The 18,904-nt window shown below is 39.9% G+C and overlaps 9 non-coding genes across 9 annotated transcripts; all 9 read right to left on the reverse strand.

Moving 5' to 3' along the window:
- Positions 1–1,089: 1,089 nt before the first annotated feature.
- Positions 1,090–1,160, reverse strand: trnag-gcc (transfer RNA glycine (anticodon GCC)). Its single transcript has one exon. It is a non-coding gene; the product is annotated as a tRNA-Gly (tRNA).
- A 739-nt stretch (positions 1,161–1,899) lies between these two features.
- On the reverse strand, positions 1,900–1,970 carry trnag-gcc (transfer RNA glycine (anticodon GCC)). The gene has a single exon. It is a non-coding gene; the product is annotated as a tRNA-Gly (tRNA).
- Positions 1,971–3,519: 1,549 nt separating this feature from the next.
- On the reverse strand, positions 3,520–3,590 carry trnag-gcc (transfer RNA glycine (anticodon GCC)). The gene has a single exon. It is a non-coding gene; the product is annotated as a tRNA-Gly (tRNA).
- A 738-nt stretch (positions 3,591–4,328) lies between these two features.
- trnag-gcc (transfer RNA glycine (anticodon GCC)) lies at positions 4,329–4,399 on the reverse strand. The gene has a single exon. It is a non-coding gene; the product is annotated as a tRNA-Gly (tRNA).
- A 7,595-nt stretch (positions 4,400–11,994) lies between these two features.
- trnag-gcc (transfer RNA glycine (anticodon GCC)) lies at positions 11,995–12,065 on the reverse strand. Its single transcript has one exon. It is a non-coding gene; the product is annotated as a tRNA-Gly (tRNA).
- Positions 12,066–12,798: 733 nt separating this feature from the next.
- trnag-gcc (transfer RNA glycine (anticodon GCC)) lies at positions 12,799–12,869 on the reverse strand. The gene has a single exon. It is a non-coding gene; the product is annotated as a tRNA-Gly (tRNA).
- Positions 12,870–13,608: 739 nt separating this feature from the next.
- trnag-gcc (transfer RNA glycine (anticodon GCC)) lies at positions 13,609–13,679 on the reverse strand. The gene has a single exon. It is a non-coding gene; the product is annotated as a tRNA-Gly (tRNA).
- Positions 13,680–15,640: 1,961 nt separating this feature from the next.
- Positions 15,641–15,711, reverse strand: trnag-gcc (transfer RNA glycine (anticodon GCC)). Its single transcript has one exon. It is a non-coding gene; the product is annotated as a tRNA-Gly (tRNA).
- Positions 15,712–16,851: 1,140 nt separating this feature from the next.
- Positions 16,852–16,922, reverse strand: trnag-gcc (transfer RNA glycine (anticodon GCC)). The gene has a single exon. It is a non-coding gene; the product is annotated as a tRNA-Gly (tRNA).
- Between the last annotated feature and the right edge of the window lie 1,982 nt (positions 16,923–18,904).

Here is an 18,904-nt window from a genome sequence, read left to right on the forward strand (position 1 = left end):
ACTGAGCAGAACCTTTCTGCTCTCCCACAAGCCAGTCGAAAAAACTACCACTGACCTAACATTGCTTTCCTGACTATGCTTAAGAAATGTTCTGCATTAATGCTTTAATGAACATACTTCAGGAATGTTTCGCACTGAAAACACAAAATTTTTTTCCTGACACACAATAAGCTAAGAGTGTTCAGGCTGAGGGAAGATTTCACAAAACTGTTTTATATTAGAAGACCTTCCAACGGTCTGACAAAATAAGAATGTAAGAAAAATAGCCTATGATGTAGAACATTTTAAAAGCTGGCAACTGCTGAATTGGCCGGGAATCGGACCCAGGTCTCCCGCATGGAAGGCAAGAATTCTACCACTGAACCACCAATGCTTACATGCAAGTCACATTTGAAATGTAGTATACTGCTCTCCAAAAACCTTTCTGCTCTCCCACAAGCCAGTCGAAAAAACTTCCACTGACCTAACATTGCTTTCCTGACTATGCTTAAGAAATGTTCTACATTAATGCTTTAATGAACATACTTCAGGAATGTTTCGCACTGAAAACACAAACATTTTTATTGACACAAAAACAGCTAAGAGTGTTCAGGCTGAGGGAAGATTTCACAAAACTGTTTTATACTAGAAGACCTTCCAATGGTCTGACAAAATAAGAATGTAAGAAAAATAGCCTATGATGTAGAACATTTTAAAAGCTGGCAACTGCTGCATTGGCCGGGAATCGGACCCGGGTCAGTCGAAAAAACCACCAATGCTTACATGAAAGACTCTTTTAAATGTAGTCTACTGAGCAGAACCTTTCTGCTCTCCCACAAGCCAGTCGAAAAAAATACCACTGACCTAACATTGCTTTCCTGACTATGCTTAAGAAATGTTCTGCATTAATGCTTTCATGAACATACTTCAGGAATGTTTCGCACTGAAAACACAAACATTTTTATTGACACAAAAACAGCTAAGAGTGTTCAGGCTGAGGGAAGATTTCAAAAAACTGTTTTATACTAGAAGACCTTCCAATGGTCTGACAAAATAAGAATGTAAGAAAAATAGCCTATGATGTAGAACATTTTAAAAGCTGGCAACCAGTGCATTGGCCGGGAATCGGACCCGGGTCTCCCGCGTGGCAGGCGAGAATTCTACCACTGAACCACCAATGCTTACATGAAAGACTCTTTTAAATGTAGTCTACTGAGCAGAACCTTTCTGCTCTCCCACAAGCCAGTCGAAAAAACTACCACTGACCTAACATTGCTTTCCTGACTATGCTTAAGAAATGTTCTGCATTAATGCTTTAATGAACATACTTCAGGAATGTTTCGCACTGAAAACACAAACATTTTTATTGACACAAAAACAGTTAAGAGTGTTCAGGCTGAGGGAAGATTTCACAAAACTGTTTTATACTAGGATACCTTCCAATGGTCTGACAAAATAAGAATGTAAGAAAAATAGCCTATGATGTAGAACATTTTATAAGCTGGCAACCAGTGCATTGGCCAGGAATCGGACCCAGGTCTCCCGCGTGGCAGGCTAGAATTCTACCACTGAACCACCAATGCTTACTAGCAAGTCAAATTTGAAATGTAGTATACTGCTCTCCAAAAACCTTTCTGCTCTTCCACAAGCCAGTCGAAAAAACTTCCACTGACCTAACATTGCTTTCCTGACTATGCTTAAGAAATGTTCTGCATTAATGCTTTAATGAACATACTTCAGGAATGTTTCGCACTGAAAGCACAAACTTTTTTTATTGACACACAATAAGCTAATAGTGTTCAGGCTGAGGGAAGATTTCACAAAACTGTTTTATATTAGAAGACCTTCCAACGGTCTGACAAAATAAGAATGTAAGAAAAATAGCCTATGATGTAGAACATTTTAAAAGCTGGCAACTGCTGCATTGGCCGGGAATCGGACCCGGGTCTCCCGCGTGGCAGGCGAGAATTCTACCACTGAACCACCAATGCTTACATGAAAGGCTCTTTTAAATGTAGTCTACTGAGCAGAACCTTTCTGCTCTCCCACAAGCCAGTCGAAAAAACTACCACTGACCTAACATTGCTTTCCTGACTATGCTTAAGAAATGTTCTGCATTAATGCTTTCATAAACATACTTCAGGAATGTTTCGCACTGAAAACACAAACATTTTTATTGACACAAAAACAGCTAAGAGTGTTCAGGCTGAGGGAAGATTTCAAAAAACTGTTTTATACTAGAAGACCTTCCAATGGTCTGACAAAATAAGAATGTAAGAAAAATAGCCTATGATTTAGAACATTTTAAAAGCTGGCAACTGCTGCATTGGCCAGGAACAGAACCCGGGTCTCCCGCGTGGCAGGCCAGAATCCTACCACTGAACCACCAATGCTTACATGCAAGTCACATTTGAAATGTAGTATACTGCTCTCCAAAAACCTTTCTGCTCTCCCACAAGCCAGTCGAAAAAACTTCCACTGACCTAACATTGCTTTCCTGACTATGCTTAAGAAATGTTCTGCATTAATGCTTTAATGAACATACTTCAGGAATGTTTCGCACTGAAAACACAACATTTTTTTCCTGACACTCAATAAGCTAATAGTGTTCAGGCTGAGGGAAGATTTCACAAAACTGTTTTATATTAGAAGACCTTCCAACGGTCTGACAAAATAAGAATGTAAGAAAAATAGCCTATGATGTAGAACATTTTAAAAGCTGGCAACTGCTGCATTGGCCGGGAATCGGACCCAGGTCTCCCGCGTGGCAGGCGAGAATTCTACCACTGAACCACCAATGCTTACATGCAAGTCACATTTGAAATGTAGTATACTGCTCTCCAAAAACCTTTCAGCTCTCCCACAAGCCAGTCAAAAAAACTTCCACTGACCTAACATTGCTTTCCTGACCATGCTTAAGAAATGTTCTGCATTAATGCTTTAATGAACATACTTCAGGAATGTTTCGCACTGAAAACACAAAATTTTTTTCCTGACACACAATAAGCTAAGAGTGTTCAGGCTGAGGGAAGATTTCACAAAACTGTTTTATATTAGAAGACCTTCCAACGGTCTGACAAAATAAGAATGTAAGAAAAATAGCCTATGATGTAGAACATTTTAGAAGCTGGCAACTGCTGCATTGGCCGGGAATCGGACCCGGGTCTCCCGCGTGGCAGGTGAGAATTCTACCACTGAACCACCAATGCTTACATGAAAGACTCTTTTAAATGTAGTCTACTGAGCAGAACCTTTCTGCTCTCCCACAAGCCAGTCGAAAAAACTACCACTGACCTAACATTGCTTTCCTGACTATGCTTAAGAAATGTTATGCATTAATGCTTTAATGAACATACTTCAGGAATGTTTCGCACTGAAAACACAAACATTTTTATTGACACAAAAACAGCTAAGAGTGTTCAGGCTGAGGGAAGATTTCACAAAACTGTTTTATACTAGAAGACCTTCCAATGGTCTGACAAAATAAGAATGTAAGAAAAATAGCCTATGATGTAGAACATTTTAAAAGCTGGCAACTGCTGCATTGGCCGGGAATCGGACCCGGGTCTCCCGCGTGGCAGGCGAGAATTCTACCACTGAACCACCAATGCTTACATGAAAGACTCTTTTAAATGTAGTCTACTGAGCAGAACCTTTCTGCTCTCCCACAAGCCAGTCGAAAAAACTACCACTGACCTAACATTGCTTTCCTGACTATGCTTAAGAAATGTTCTGCATTAATGCTTTCATGAACATACTTCAGGAATGTTTTGCACTGAAAACACAAACATTTTTATTGACACAAAAACAGCTAAGAGTGTTCAGGCTGAGGGAAGATTTCACAAAACTGTTTTATATTAGAAGACCTTCCAACGGTCTGACAAAATAAGAATGTAAGAAAAATAGCCTATGATGTAGAACATTTTAAAAGCTGGCAACTGCTGCATTGGCCGGGAATCGGACCCAGGTCTCCCGCATGGAAGGCAAGAATTCTACCACTGAACCACCAATGCTTACATGCAAGTCACATTTGAAATGTAGTATACTGCTCTCCAAAAACCTTTCTGCTCTACCACAAGCCAGTCGAAAAAACTTCCACTGACCTAACATTGCTTTCCTGACTATGCTTAAGAAATGTTATGCATTAATGCTTTAATGAACATACTTCAGGAATGTTTCGCACTGAAAACACAAACATTTTTATTGACACAAAAACAGCTAAGAGTGTTCAGGCTGAGGGAAGATTTCACAAAACTGTTTTATACTAGAAGACCTTCCAATGGTCTGACAAAATAAGAATGTAAGAAAAATAGCCTATGATGTAGAACATTTTAAAAGCTGGCAACCAGTGCATTGGCCGGGAATCGGACCCGGGTCTCCCGCGTGGCAGGCGAGAATTCTACCACTGAACCACCAATGCTTACATGAAAGACTCTTTTAAATGTAGTCTACTGAGCAGAACCTTTCTGCTCTCCCACAAGCCAGTCGAAAAAACTACCACTGACCTAACATTGCTTTCCTGACTATGCTTAAGAAATGTTATCCATTTATGCTTTAATGAACATACTTCAGGAATGTTTCGCACTGAAAACACAAACATTTTTATTGACACAAAAACAGCTAAGAGTGTTCAGGCTGAGGGAAGATTTCACAAAACTGTTTTATACTAGAAGACCTTCCAATGGTCTGACAAAATAAGAATGTAAGAAAAATAGCCTATGATGTAGAACATTGTAAAAGCTGGCAACTGCTGCATTGGCTGGGAATCGGACCCTGGTCTCCCGCGTGGCAGGCAAGAAGTCTACCACTGAACCACCAACGCTTACATGCAAGTCACATTTGAAATGTAGTCTACTGCTCTTCAAAAACCTTTCTGCTCTCCCACAAGCCAGTCGAAAAAACTTCCACTGACCTAACATTGCTTTCCTGACTATGCTTAAGAAATGTTCTGCATTAATGCTTTAATGAACATACTTCAGGAATGTTTCGCACTGAAAACACAAACTTTTTTTATTGACACACAATAAGCTAATAGTGTTCAGGCTGAGGGAAGATTTCACAAAACTGTTTTATACTAGAAGACCTTCCAATGGTCTGACAAAATAAGAATGTAAGAAAAATAGCCTATGATGTATAACATTTTAAAAGCTGGCAACTGCTGCATTGGCCAGGAATCGGACCCGGGTCTCCCGCGTGGCAGGCGAGAATTCTACCACTGAACCACCAATGCTCACATGAAAGACTCTTTTAAATGTAGTCTACTGAGCAGAACCTTTCTGCTCTCCCACAAGCCAGTCGAAAAAACTACCACTGACCTAACATTGCTTTCCTGACTATACGTAAGAAATGTTCTGCATTAATGCTTTCATGAACATACTTCAGGAATGTTTCGCACTGAAAACACAAACATTTTTATTGACACAAAAACAGCTAAGAGTGTTCAGGCTGAGGGAAGATTTCACAAAACTGTTTTATACTAGAAGACCTTCCAATGGTCTGACAAAATAAGAATGTAAGAAAAATAGCCTATGATGTAGAACATTTTAAAAGCTGGCAACTGCTGCATTGGCTGGGAATCGGACCCTGGTCTCCCGTGTGGCAGGCAAGAATTCTACCACTGAACCACCAATGCTTACATGCAAGTTACATTTGAAATGTAGTCTACTGCTCTCCAAAAACCTTTCTGCTCTCCCACAAGCCAGTCGAAAAAACTTCCACTGACCTAACATTGCTTTCCTGACTATGCTTAAGAAATGTTCTGCATTAATGCTTTAATGAACATACTTCAGGAATGTTTCGCACTGAAAGCACAAACTTTTTTTATTGACACACAATAAGCTAATAGTGTTTAGGCTGAGGGAAGATTTCACAAAACTGTTTTATATTAGAAGACCTTCCAACGGTCTGACAAAATAAGAATGTAAGAAAAATAGCCTATGATGTAGAACATTTTAAAAGCTGGCAACTGCTGCATTGGCCGGGAATCGGACCCTGGTCTCTCGCGTGGCAGGCGATAATTCTACCACTGAACCACCAATGCTTACATGAAAGACTCTTTTAAATGTAGTCTACTGAGCAGAACCTTTCTGCTCTCCCACAAGCCAGTCGAAAAAACTACCACTGACCTAACATTGCTTTCCTGACTATGCTTAAGAAATGTTCTGCATTAATGCTTTCATAAACATACTTCAGGAATGTTTCGCACTAAAAAAAACACAAACATTTTTATTGACACAAAAACAGCTAAGAGTGTTCAGGCTGAGGGAAGATTTCAAAAAACTGTTTTATACTAGAAGACCTTCCAATGGTCTGACAAAATAAGAATGTATAAAAAATTGCCTAGGATGTAGAACATTTTAAAAGCTGGCAACTGCTGCATTGGCCGGGAATCGGACCCAGGTTTGCGGCATGGAAGGCAAGAATTCTACCACTGAACCACCAATGCTTACATGCAAGCCAAATTTGAATTGTAGTATACTGCTCTCCAAAAACCTTTCTGCTCTCCCACAAGCCAGTCGAAAAAACTTCCACTGACCTAACATTGCTTTCCTGACTATGCTTAAGAAATGTTCTGCATTAATGCTTTAATGAACATACTTCAGGAATGTTTCGCACTGAAAACACAAACATTTTTATTGACACAAAAACAGCTAAGAGTGTTCAGGCTGAGGGAAGATTTCACAAAACTGTTTTATACTAGAAGACCTTCCAATGGTCTGACAAAATAAGAATGTAAGAAAAATAGCCTATGATGTAGAACATTTTAAAAGCTGGCAACTGCTGCATTGGCCAGGAATTGGACCCGGGTCACCCGCGTGGCAGGCGAGAATTCTACCACTGAACCACCAATGCTTACATGAACGAATCTTTTAAATGTAGTCTACTGAGCAGAACCTTTCTGCTCTCCCACAAGCCAGTCGAAAAAACTACCACTGACCTAACATTGCTTTCCTGACTATGCTTAAGAAATGTTCTGCATTAATGCTTTAATGAACATACTTCAGGAATGTTTCGCACTGAAAACACAAACATTTTTATTGACACAAAAACAGCTAAGAGTGTTCAGGCTGAGGGAAGATTTCACAAAACTGTTTTATACTAGAAGACCTTCCAATGGTCTGACAAAATAAGAATGTAAGAAAAATAGCCTATGATTTAGAACTTTTTAAAAGCTGGCAACTGCTGCATTGGCCAGGAATAGAACCCGGGTCTCCCGCGTGGCAGGCCAGAATTCTACCACTGAACCACCAATGCTCACATGAAAATCACATTTGAAATGTAGTATACTGCTCTCCAAAAACCTTTCTGCTCTCCCACAAGCCAGTCGAAAAAACTACCACTGACCTAACATTGCTTTCCTGACTATGCTTAAGAAATGTTCTGCATTAATGCTTTCATGAACATACTTCAGGAATGTTTTGCACTGAAAACACAAACATTTTTATTGACACAAAAACAGCTAAGAGTGTTCAGGCTGAGGGAAGATTTCACAAAACTGTTTTATATTAGAAGACCTTCCAACGGTCTGACAAAATAAGAATGTAAGAAAAATAGCCTATGATGTAAAACATTTTAAAAGCTGGCAACTGCTGCATTGGCTGGGAATCGGACCCTGGTCTCCCGTGTGGCAGGCAAGAATTCTACCACTGAACCACCAATGCTTACATGCAAGTTACATTTGAAATGTAGTCTACTGCTCTCCAAAAACCTTTCTGCTCTCCCACAAGCCAGTCGAAAAAACTTCCACTGACCTAACATTGCTTTCCTGACTATGCTTAAGAAATGTTCTGCATTAATGCTTTAATGAACATACTTCAGGAATGTTTCGCACTGAAAGCACAAACTTTTTTTATTGACACACAATAAGCTAATAGTGTTTAGGCTGAGGGAAGATTTCACAAAACTGTTTTATATTAGAAGACCTTCCAACGGTCTGACAAAATAAGAATGTAAGAAAAATAGCCTATGATGTAGAACATTTTAAAAGCTGGCAACTGCTGCATTGGCCGGGAATCGGACCCTGGTCTCTCGCGTGGCAGGCGATAATTCTACCACTGAACCACCAATGCTTACATGAAAGACTCTTTTAAATGTAGTCTACTGAGCAGAACCTTTCTGCTCTCCCACAAGCCAGTCGAAAAAACTACCACTGACCTAACATTGCTTTCCTGACTATGCTTAAGAAATGTTCTGCATTAATGCTTTCATAAACATACTTCAGGAATGTTTCGCACTAAAAAAAACACAAACATTTTTATTGACACAAAAACAGCTAAGAGTGTTCAGGCTGAGGGAAGATTTCAAAAAACTGTTTTATACTAGAAGACCTTCCAATGGTCTGACAAAATAAGAATGTATAAAAAATTGCCTAGGATGTAGAACATTTTAAAAGCTGGCAACTGCTGCATTGGCCGGGAATCGGACCCAGGTTTGCGGCATGGAAGGCAAGAATTCTACCACTGAACCACCAATGCTTACATGCAAGCCAAATTTGAATTGTAGTATACTGCTCTCCAAAAACCTTTCTGCTCTCCCACAAGCCAGTCGAAAAAACTTCCACTGACCTAACATTGCTTTCCTGACTATGCTTAAGAAATGTTCTGCATTAATGCTTTAATGAACATACTTCAGGAATGTTTCGCACTGAAAACACAAACATTTTTATTGACACAAAAACAGCTAAGAGTGTTCAGGCTGAGGGAAGATTTCACAAAACTGTTTTATACTAGAAGACCTTCCAATGGTCTGACAAAATAAGAATGTAAGAAAAATAGCCTATGATGTAGAACATTTTAAAAGCTGGCAACTGCTGCATTGGCCAGGAATTGGACCCGGGTCACCCGCGTGGCAGGCGAGAATTCTACCACTGAACCACCAATGCTTACATGAACGAATCTTTTAAATGTAGTCTACTGAGCAGAACCTTTCTGCTCTCCCACAAGCCAGTCGAAAAAACTACCACTGACCTAACATTGCTTTCCTGACTATGCTTAAGAAATGTTCTGCATTAATGCTTTAATGAACATACTTCAGGAATGTTTCGCACTGAAAACACAAACATTTTTATTGACACAAAAACAGCTAAGAGTGTTCAGGCTGAGGGAAGATTTCACAAAACTGTTTTATACTAGAAGACCTTCCAATGGTCTGACAAAATAAGAATGTAAGAAAAATAGCCTATGATTTAGAACTTTTTAAAAGCTGGCAACTGCTGCATTGGCCAGGAATAGAACCCGGGTCTCCCGCGTGGCAGGCCAGAATTCTACCACTGAACCACCAATGCTCACATGAAAATCACATTTGAAATGTAGTATACTGCTCTCCAAAAACCTTTCTGCTCTCCCACAAGCCAGTCGAAAAAACTACCACTGACCTAACATTGCTTTCCTGACTATGCTTAAGAAATGTTCTGCATTAATGCTTTCATGAACATACTTCAGGAATGTTTTGCACTGAAAACACAAACATTTTTATTGACACAAAAACAGCTAAGAGTGTTCAGGCTGAGGGAAGATTTCACAAAACTGTTTTATATTAGAAGACCTTCCAACGGTCTGACAAAATAAGAATGTAAGAAAAATAGCCTATGATGTAAAACATTTTAAAAGCTGGCAACTGCTGCATTGGCCGGGAATCGGACCCGGTTCTCCCGCGTGGCAGGCGAGAATTCTACCACTGAACCACCAATGCTTACATGAAAGACTCTTTTAAATGTAGTCTACTGAGCAGAACCTTTCTGCTCTCCCACAAGCCAGTCGAAAAAACTACCACTGACCTAACATTGCTTTCCTGACTATGCTTAAGAAATGTTCTGCATTAATGCTTTAATGAACATACTTCAGGAATGTTTCGCACTGAAAACACAAAATTTTTTTCCTGACACACAATAAGCTAAGAGTGTTCAGGCTGAGGGAAGATTTCACAAAACTGTTTTATATTAGAAGACCTTCCAACGGTCTGACAAAATAAGAATGTAAGAAAAATAGCCTATGATGTAGAACATTTTAAAAGCTGGCAACTGCTGCATTGGCCGGGAATCGGACCCTGGTCTCCCGCGTGGCAGGCGAGAATTCTACCACTGAACCACCAATGCTTACATGAAAGACTCTTTTAAATGTAGTCTACTGAGCAGAACCTTTCTGCTCTCCCACAAGCCAGTCGAAAAAACTACCACTGACCTAACATTGCTTTCCTGACTATGCTTAAGAAATGTTATGCATTAATGCTTTAATGAACATACTTCAGGAATGTTTCGCACTGAAAACACAAACATTTTTATTGACACAAAAACAGCTAAGAGTGTTCAGGCTGAGGGAAGATTTCACAAAACTGTTTTATACTAGAAGACCTTCCAATGGTCTGACAAAATAAGAATGTAAGAAAAATAGCCTATGATGTAGAACATTTTAAAAGCTGGCAACTGCTGCATTGGCCGGGAATCGGACCCGGGTCTCCCGCGTGGCAGGCGAGAATTCTACCACTGAACCACTAATGCTTACATGAAAGACTCTTTTAAATGTAGTCTACTGAGCAGAACCTTTCTGCTCTCCCACAAGCCAGTCGAAAAAACTACCACTGACCTAACATTGCTTTCCTGACTATGCTTAAGAAATGTTCTGCATTAATGCTTTCATGAACATACTTCAGGAATGTTTTGCACTGAAAACACAAACATTTTTATTGACACAAAAACAGCTAAGAGTGTTCAGGCTGAGGGAAGATTTCACAAAACTGTTTTATATTAGAAGACCTTCCAACGGTCTGACAAAATAAGAATGTAAGAAAAATAGCCTATGATGTAGAACATTTTAAATGCTGGCAACTGCTGAATTGGCCGGGAATCGGACCCAGGTCTCCCGCATGGAAGGCAAGAATTCTACCACTGAACCACCAATGCTTACATGCAAGTCACATTTGAAATGTAGTATACTGCTCTCCAAAAACCTTTCTGCTCTCCCACAAGCCAGTCGAAAAAACTTCCACTGACCTAACATTGCTTTCCTGACTATGCTTAAGAAATGTTCTGCATTAATGCTTTAATGAACATACTTCAGGAATGTTTCGCACTGAAAACACAAACATTTTTATTGACACAAAAACAGCTAAGAGTGTTCAGGCTGAGGGAAGATTTCACAAAACTGTTTTATACTAGAAGACCTTCCAATGGTCTGACAAAATAAGAATGTAAGAAAAATAGCCTATGATGTAGAACATTTTAAAAGCTGGCAACTGCTGCATTGGCCGGGAATCGGACCCGGGTCAGTCGAAAAAACCACCAATGCTTACATGAAAGACTCTTTTAAATGTAGTCTACTGAGCAGAACCTTTCTGCTCTCCCACAAGCCAGTCGAAAAAACTACCACTGACCTAACATTGCTTTCCTGACTATGCTTAAGAAATGTTCTGCATTAATGCTTTCATGAACATACTTCAGGAATGTTTCGCACTGAAAACACAAACATTTTTATTGACACAAAAACAGCTAAGAGTGTTCAGGCTGAGGGAAGATTTCAAAAAACTGTTTTATACTAGAAGACCTTCCAATGGTCTGACAAAATAAGAATGTAAGAAAAATAGCCTATGATGTAGAACATTTTAAAAGCTGGCAACTGCTGCATTGGCCGAGAATCAGACCCGGGTCGCCCGCGTGGCAGGCGAGAATTCTACCACTGAACCACCAATGCTTACATGAACGAATCTTTTAAATGTAGTCTACTGAGCAGAACTTTTCTGCTCTCCCACAAGCCAGTCAAAAAAACTACCACTGACCTAACATTGCTTTCCTGACTATGCTTAAGAAATGTTCTGCATTAATGCTTTAATGAACATACTTCAGGAATGTTTCGCACTGAAAACACAAACATTTTTATTGACACAAAAACAGCTAAGAGTGTTCAGGCTGAGGGAAGATTTCACAAAACTGTTTTATACTAGAAGACCTTCCAATGGTCTGACAAAATAAGAATGTAAGAAAAATAGCCTATGATGTAGAACATTTTAAAAGCTGGCAACCAGTGCATTGGCCGGGAATCGGACCCGGGTCTCCCGCGTGGCAGGCGAGAATTCTACCACTGAACCACCAATGCTTACATGAAAGACTCTTTTAAATGTAGTCTACTGAGCAGAACCTTTCTGCTCTCCCACAAGCCAGTCGAAAAAACTACCACTGACCTAACATTGCTTTCCTGACTATGCTTAAGAAATGTTCTGCATTAATGCTTTCATGAACATACTTCAGGAATGTTTCGCACTGAAAACACAAACATTTTTATTGACACAAAAACAGCTAAGAGTGTTCAGGCTGAGGGAAGATTTCAAAAAACTGTTTTATACTAGAAGACCTTCCAATGGTCTGACAAAATAAGAATGTAAGAAAAATAGCCTATGATGTAGAACATTTTAAAAGCTGGCAACTGCTGCATTGGCCGAGAATCAGACCCGGGTCGCCCGCGTGGCAGGCGAGAATTCTACCACTGAACCACCAATGCTTACATGAACGAATCTTTTAAATGTAGTCTACTGAGCAGAACTTTTCTGCTCTCCCACAAGCCAGTCAAAAAAACTACCACTGACCTACCATTGCTTTCCTGACTATGCTTAAGAAATGTTCTGCATTAATGCTTTAATGAACATACTTCAGGAATGTTTCGCACTGAAAACACAAACATTTTTATTGACACAAAAACAGCTAAGAGTGTTCAGGCTGAGGGAAGATTTCACAAAACTGTTTTATACTAGAAGACCTTCCAATGGTCTGACAAAATAAGAATGTAAGAAAAATAGCCTATGATGTAGAACATTTTAAAAGCTGGCAACCAGTGCATTGGCCGGGAATCGGACCCGGGTCTCCCGCGTGGCAGGCGAGAATTCTACCACTGAACCACCAATGCTTACATGAAAGACTCTTTTAAATGTAGTCTACTGAGCAGAACCTTTCTGCTCTCCCACAAGCCAGTCGAAAAAACTACCACTGACCTAACATTGCTTTCCTGACTATGCTTAAGAAATGTTCTGCATTAATGCTTTCATGAACATACTTCAGGAATGTTTCGCACTGAAAACACAAACATTTTTATTGACACAAAAACAGCTAAGAGTGTTCAGGCTGAGGGAAGATTTCACAAAACTGTTTTATACTAGAAGACCTTCCAATGGTCTGACAAAATAAGAATGTAAGAAAAATAGCCTATGATGTAGAACATTTTAAAAGCTGGCAACTGCTGCATTGGCTGGGAATCGGACCCTGGTCTCCCGCGTGGCAGGCAAGAATTCTACCACTGAACCACCAACGCTTACATGCAAGTCACATTTGAAATGTAGTCTACTGCTCTCCAAAAACCTTTCTGCTCTCCCACAAGCCAGTCGAAAAAACTTCCACTGACCTAACATTGCTTTCCTGACTATGCTTAAGAAATGTTCTGCATTAATGCTTTAATGAACATACTTCAGGAATGTTTCGCACTGAAAACACAAACTTTTTTTATTGACACACAATAAGCTAATAGTGTTCAGGCTGAGGGAAGATTTCACAGAACTGTTTTATATTAGAAGATCTTCCAACGGTCTGACAAAATAAGAATGTAAGAAAAATAGCCTATGATGTAGAACATTTTAAAAGCTGGCAACTGCTGCATTGGCCGGGAATCGGACCCGGGTCTCCCGCGTGGCAGGCGAGAATTCTACCACTGAACCACCAATGCTCACATGAAAGACTCTTTTAAATGTAGTCTACTGAGCAGAACCTTTCTGCTCTCCCACAAGCCAGTCGAAAAAACTACCACTGACCTAACATTGCTTTCCTGACTATACTTAAGAAATGTTCTGCATTAATGCTTTCATGAACATACTTCAGGAATGTTTCGCACTGAAAACACAAACATTTTTATTGACACAAAAACAGCTAAGAGTGTTCAGGCTGAGGGAAGATTTCACAAAACTGTTTTATATTAGAAGACCTTCCAATGGTCTGACAAAATAAGAATGTAAGAAAAATAGCCTATGATGTAGAACATTTTAAAAGCTGGCAACTGCTGCATTGGCTGGGAATCGGACCCTGGTCTCCCGCGTGGCAGGCAAGAATTCTACCACTGAACCACCAATGCTTACATGCAAGTCACATTTGAAATGTAGTCTACTGCTCTCCAAAAACCTTTCTGCTCTCCCACAAGCCAGTCGAAAAAACTTCCACTGACCTAACATTGCTTTCCTGACTATGCTTAAGAAATGTTCTGCATTAATGCTTTAATGAACATACTTCAGGAATGTTTCGCACTGAAAGCACAAACTTTTTTTATTGACACACAATAAGCTAATAGTGTTTAGGCTGAGGGAAGATTTCACAAAACTGTTTTATATTAGAAGACCTTCCAACGGTCTGACAAAATAAGAATGTAAGAAAAATAGCCTATGATGTAGAACATTTTAAAAGCTGGCAACTGCTGCATTGGCCGGGAATCGGACCCTGGTCTCCCGCGTGGCAGGCCAGAATTCTACCACTGAACCACCAATGCTTACATGCAAATCACATTTGAAATGTAGTATACTGCTCTCCAAAAACCTTTCTGCTCTCCCACAAGCCAGTCGAAAAAACTTCCACTGACCTAATATTGCTTTCCTGACTATGCTTAAGAAATGTTCTGCATTAATGCTTTAATGAACATACTTCAGGAATGTTTCGCACTGAAAACACAAACATTTTTATTGACACAAAAACAGCTAAGAGTGTTCAGGCTGAGGGAAGATTTCAAAAAACTGTTTTATACTAGAAGACCTTCCAATGGTCTGACAAAATAAGAATGTAAGAAAAATAGCCTATGATGTAGAACATTTTAAAAGCTGGCAACCAGTGCATTGGCCAGGAATCGGACCCGGGTCTCCCGCGTGGCAGGCTAGAATTCTACCACTGAACCACCAATGCTTACTTGCAAGTCAAATTTGAAATGTAGTATACTGCTCTCCAAAAACCTTTCTGCTCTCCCACAAGCCAGTCGAAAAAACTACCACTGACCTAACATTGCTTTCCTGACTATGCTTAAGAAATGTTATGCATTTATGCTTTAATGAACATACTTCAGGAATGTTTCGCACTGAAAACACAAACATTTTTATTGACACAAAAACAGCTAAGAGTGTTCAGGCTGAGGGAAGATTTCACAAAACTGTTTTATACTAGAAGACCTTCCAATGGTCTGACAAAATAAGAATGTAAGAAAAATAGCCTATGATGTAGAACATTTTAAAAGCTGGCAACTGCTGCATTGGCCGGGAATCGGACCCTGGTCTCCCGCGTGGCAGGCAAGAATTCTACCACTGAACCACCAACGCTTACATGCAAGTCACATTTGAAATGTAGTCTACTGCTCTCCAAAAACCTTTCTGCTCTCCCACAAGCCAGTCGAAAAAACTTCCACTGACCTAACATTGCTTTCCTGACTATGCTTAAGAAATGTTCTGCATTAATGCTTTAATGAACATACTTCAGGAATGTTTCGCACTGAAAACACAAACTTTTTTTATTGACACACAATAAGCTAATAGTGTTCAGGCTGAGGGAAGATTTCACAGAACTGTTTTATATTAGAAGACCTTCCAACGGTCTGACAAAATAAGAATGTAAGAAAAATAGCCTATGATGTAGAACATTTTAAAAGCTGGCAACTGCTGCATTGGCCGGGAATCGGACCCGGGTCTCCCGCGTGGCAGGCGAGAATTCTACCACTGAACCACCAATGCTCACATGAAAGACTCTTTTAAATGTAGTCTACTGAGCAGAACCTTTCTGCTCTCCCACAAGCCAGTCGAAAAAACTACCACTGACCTAACATTGCTTTCCTGACTATGCTTAAGAAATGTTCTGCATTAATGCTTTCATGAACATACTTCAGGAATGTTTCGCACTGAAAACACAAACATTTTTATTGACACAAAAACAGCTAAGAGTGTTCAGGCTGAGGGAAGATTTCACAAAACTGTTTTATACTAGAAGACCTTCCAATGGTCTGACAAAATAAGAATGTAAGAAAAATAGCCTATGATGTAGAACATTTTAAAAGCTGGCAACTGCTGCATTGGCCGGGAATCGGACCCGGGTCTCCCACGTGGCAGGCAAGAATTCTACCACTGAACCACCAATGCTTACATGCAAGTCACATTTGAAATGCAGTCTACTGCTCTCCAAAAACCTTTCTGCTCTCCCACAAGCCAGTCGAAAAAACTTCCACTGACCTAACATTGCTTTCCTGACTATGCTTAAGAAATGTTCTGCATTAATGCTTTAATGAACATACTTCAGGAATGTTTCGCACTGAAAACACAAACATTTTTATTGACACAAAAACAGCTAAGAGTGTTCAGGCTGAAAGAAGATTTCACAAAACTGTTTTATACTAGAAGACCTTCCAATGGTCTGACAAAATAAGAATGTAAGAAAAATAGCCTATGATGTAGAACATTTTAAAAGCTGGCAACTGCTGCATTGGCCGGGAATCAGACCCAGGTCGCCCGCGTGGCAGGCGAGAATTCTACCACTGAACCACCAATGCTTACATGAACGAATCTTTTAAATGTAGTCTACTGAGCAGAACCTTTCTGCTCTCCCACAAGCCAGTCGAAAAAACTACCACTGACCTAACATTGCTTTCCTGACTATGCTTAAGAAATGTTCTGCATTAATGCTTTAATGAACATACTTCAGGAATGTTTCGCACTGAAAACACAAACATTTTTATTGACACAAAAACAGCTAAGAGTGTTCAGGCTGAGGGAAGATTTCACAAAACTGTTTTATACTAGAAGACCTTCCAATGGTCTGACAAAATAAGAATGTAAGAAAAATAGCCTATGATGTAGAACATTTTAAAAGCTGGCAACCAGTGCATTGGCCGGGAATCGGACCCGGGTCTCCCGCGTGGCAGGCGAGAATTCTACCACTGAACCACCAATGCTTACATGAAAGACTCTTTTAAATGTAGTCTACTGAGCAGAACCTTTCTGCTCTCCCACAAGCCAGTCGAAAAAACTACCACTGACCTAACATTGCTTTCCTGACTATGCTTAAGAAATGTTCTGCATTAATGCTTTCATGAACATACTTCAGGAATGTTTCGCACTGAAAACGCAAACATTTTTATTGACACAAAAACAGCTAAGAGTGTTCAGGCTGAGGGAAGATTTCAAAAAACTGTTTTATACTAGAAGACCTTCCAATGGTCTGACAAAATAAGAATGTAAGGAAAATAGCCTATGATGTAGAACATTTTAAAAGCTGGCAACCAGTGCATTGGCCGGGAATCGGACCCGGGTCTCCCGCGTGGCAGGCAAGAATTCTACCACTGAACCACCAATGCTTACATGAAAGACTCTTTTAAATGTAGTCTACTGAGCAGAACCTTTCTGCTCTCCCACAAGCCAGTCGAAAAAACTACCACTGACCTAACATTGCTTTCCTGACTATGCTTAAGAAATGTTCTGCATTAATGCTTTAATGAACATACTTCAGGAATGTTTCGCACTGAAAACACAAAATTTTTTTCCTGACACACAATAAGCTAAGAGTGTTCAGGCTGAGGGAAGATTTCACAAAACTGTTTTATATTAGAAGACCTTCCAACGGTCTGACAAAATAAGAATGTAAGAAAAATAGCCTATGATGTAGAACATTTTAAAAGCTGGCAACTGCTGCATTGGCCGGGAATCGGACCCTGGTCTCCCGCGTGGCAGGCGAGAATTCTACCACTGAACCACCAATGCTTACATGAAAGACTCTTTTAAATGTAGTCTACTGAGCAGAACCTTTCTGCTCTCCCACAAGCCAGTCGAAAAAACTACCACTGACCTAACATTGCTTTCCTGACTATGCTTAAGAAATGTTATGCATTAATGCTTTAATGAACATACTTCAGGAATGTTTCGCACTGAAAACACAAACATTTTTATTGACACAAAAACAGCTAAGAGTGTTCAGGCTGAGGGAAGATTTCACAAAACTGTTTTATACTAGAAGACCTTCCAATGGTCTGACAAAATAAGAATGTAAGAAAAATAGCCTATGATGTAGAACATTTTAAAAGCTGGCAACTGCTGCATTGGCCGGGAATCGGACCCGGGTCTCCCGCGTGGCAGGCGAGAATTCTACCACTGAACCACTAATGCTTACATGAAAGACTCTTTTAAATGTAGTCTACTGAGCAGAACCTTTCTGCTCTCCCACAAGCCAGTTGAAAAAACTACCACTGACCTAACATTGCTTTCCTGACTATGCTTAAGAAATGTTCTGCATTAATGCTTTCATGAACATACTTCAGGAATGTTTTGCACTGAAAACACAAACATTTTTATTGACACAAAAACAGCTAAGAGTGTTCAGGCTGAGGGAAGATTTCACAAAACTGTTTTATATTAGAAGACCTTCCAACGGTCTGACAAAATAAGAATGTAAGAAAAATAGCCTATGATGTAGAACATTTTAAAAGCTGGCAACTGCTGAATTGGCCGGGAATCGGACCCAGGTCTCCCGCATGGAAGGCAAGAATTCTACCACTGAACCACCAATGCTTACATGCAAGTCACATTTGAAATGTAGTATACTGCTCTCCAAAAACCTTTCTGCTCTCCCACAAGCCAGTCGAAAAAACTTCCACTGACCTAACATTGCTTTCCTGACTATGCTTAAGAAATGTTCTGCATTAATGCTTTAATGAACATACTTCAGGAATGTTTCGCACTGAAAACACAAACATTTTTATTGACACAAAAACAGCTAAGAGTGTTCAGGCTGAGGGAAGATTTCACAAAACTGTTTTATACTAGAAGACCTTCCAATGGTCTGACAAAATAAGAATGTAAGAAAAATAGCCTATGATGTAGAACATTTTAAAAGCTGGCAACTGCTGCATTGGCCGGGAATCGGACCCGGGTCAGTCGAAAA

Source organism: Salminus brasiliensis, chromosome 3, assembly GCF_030463535.1.
Source record: "Salminus brasiliensis chromosome 3, fSalBra1.hap2, whole genome shotgun sequence".
NCBI classification, from domain to species: domain Eukaryota; kingdom Metazoa; phylum Chordata; class Actinopteri; order Characiformes; family Bryconidae; genus Salminus; species Salminus brasiliensis.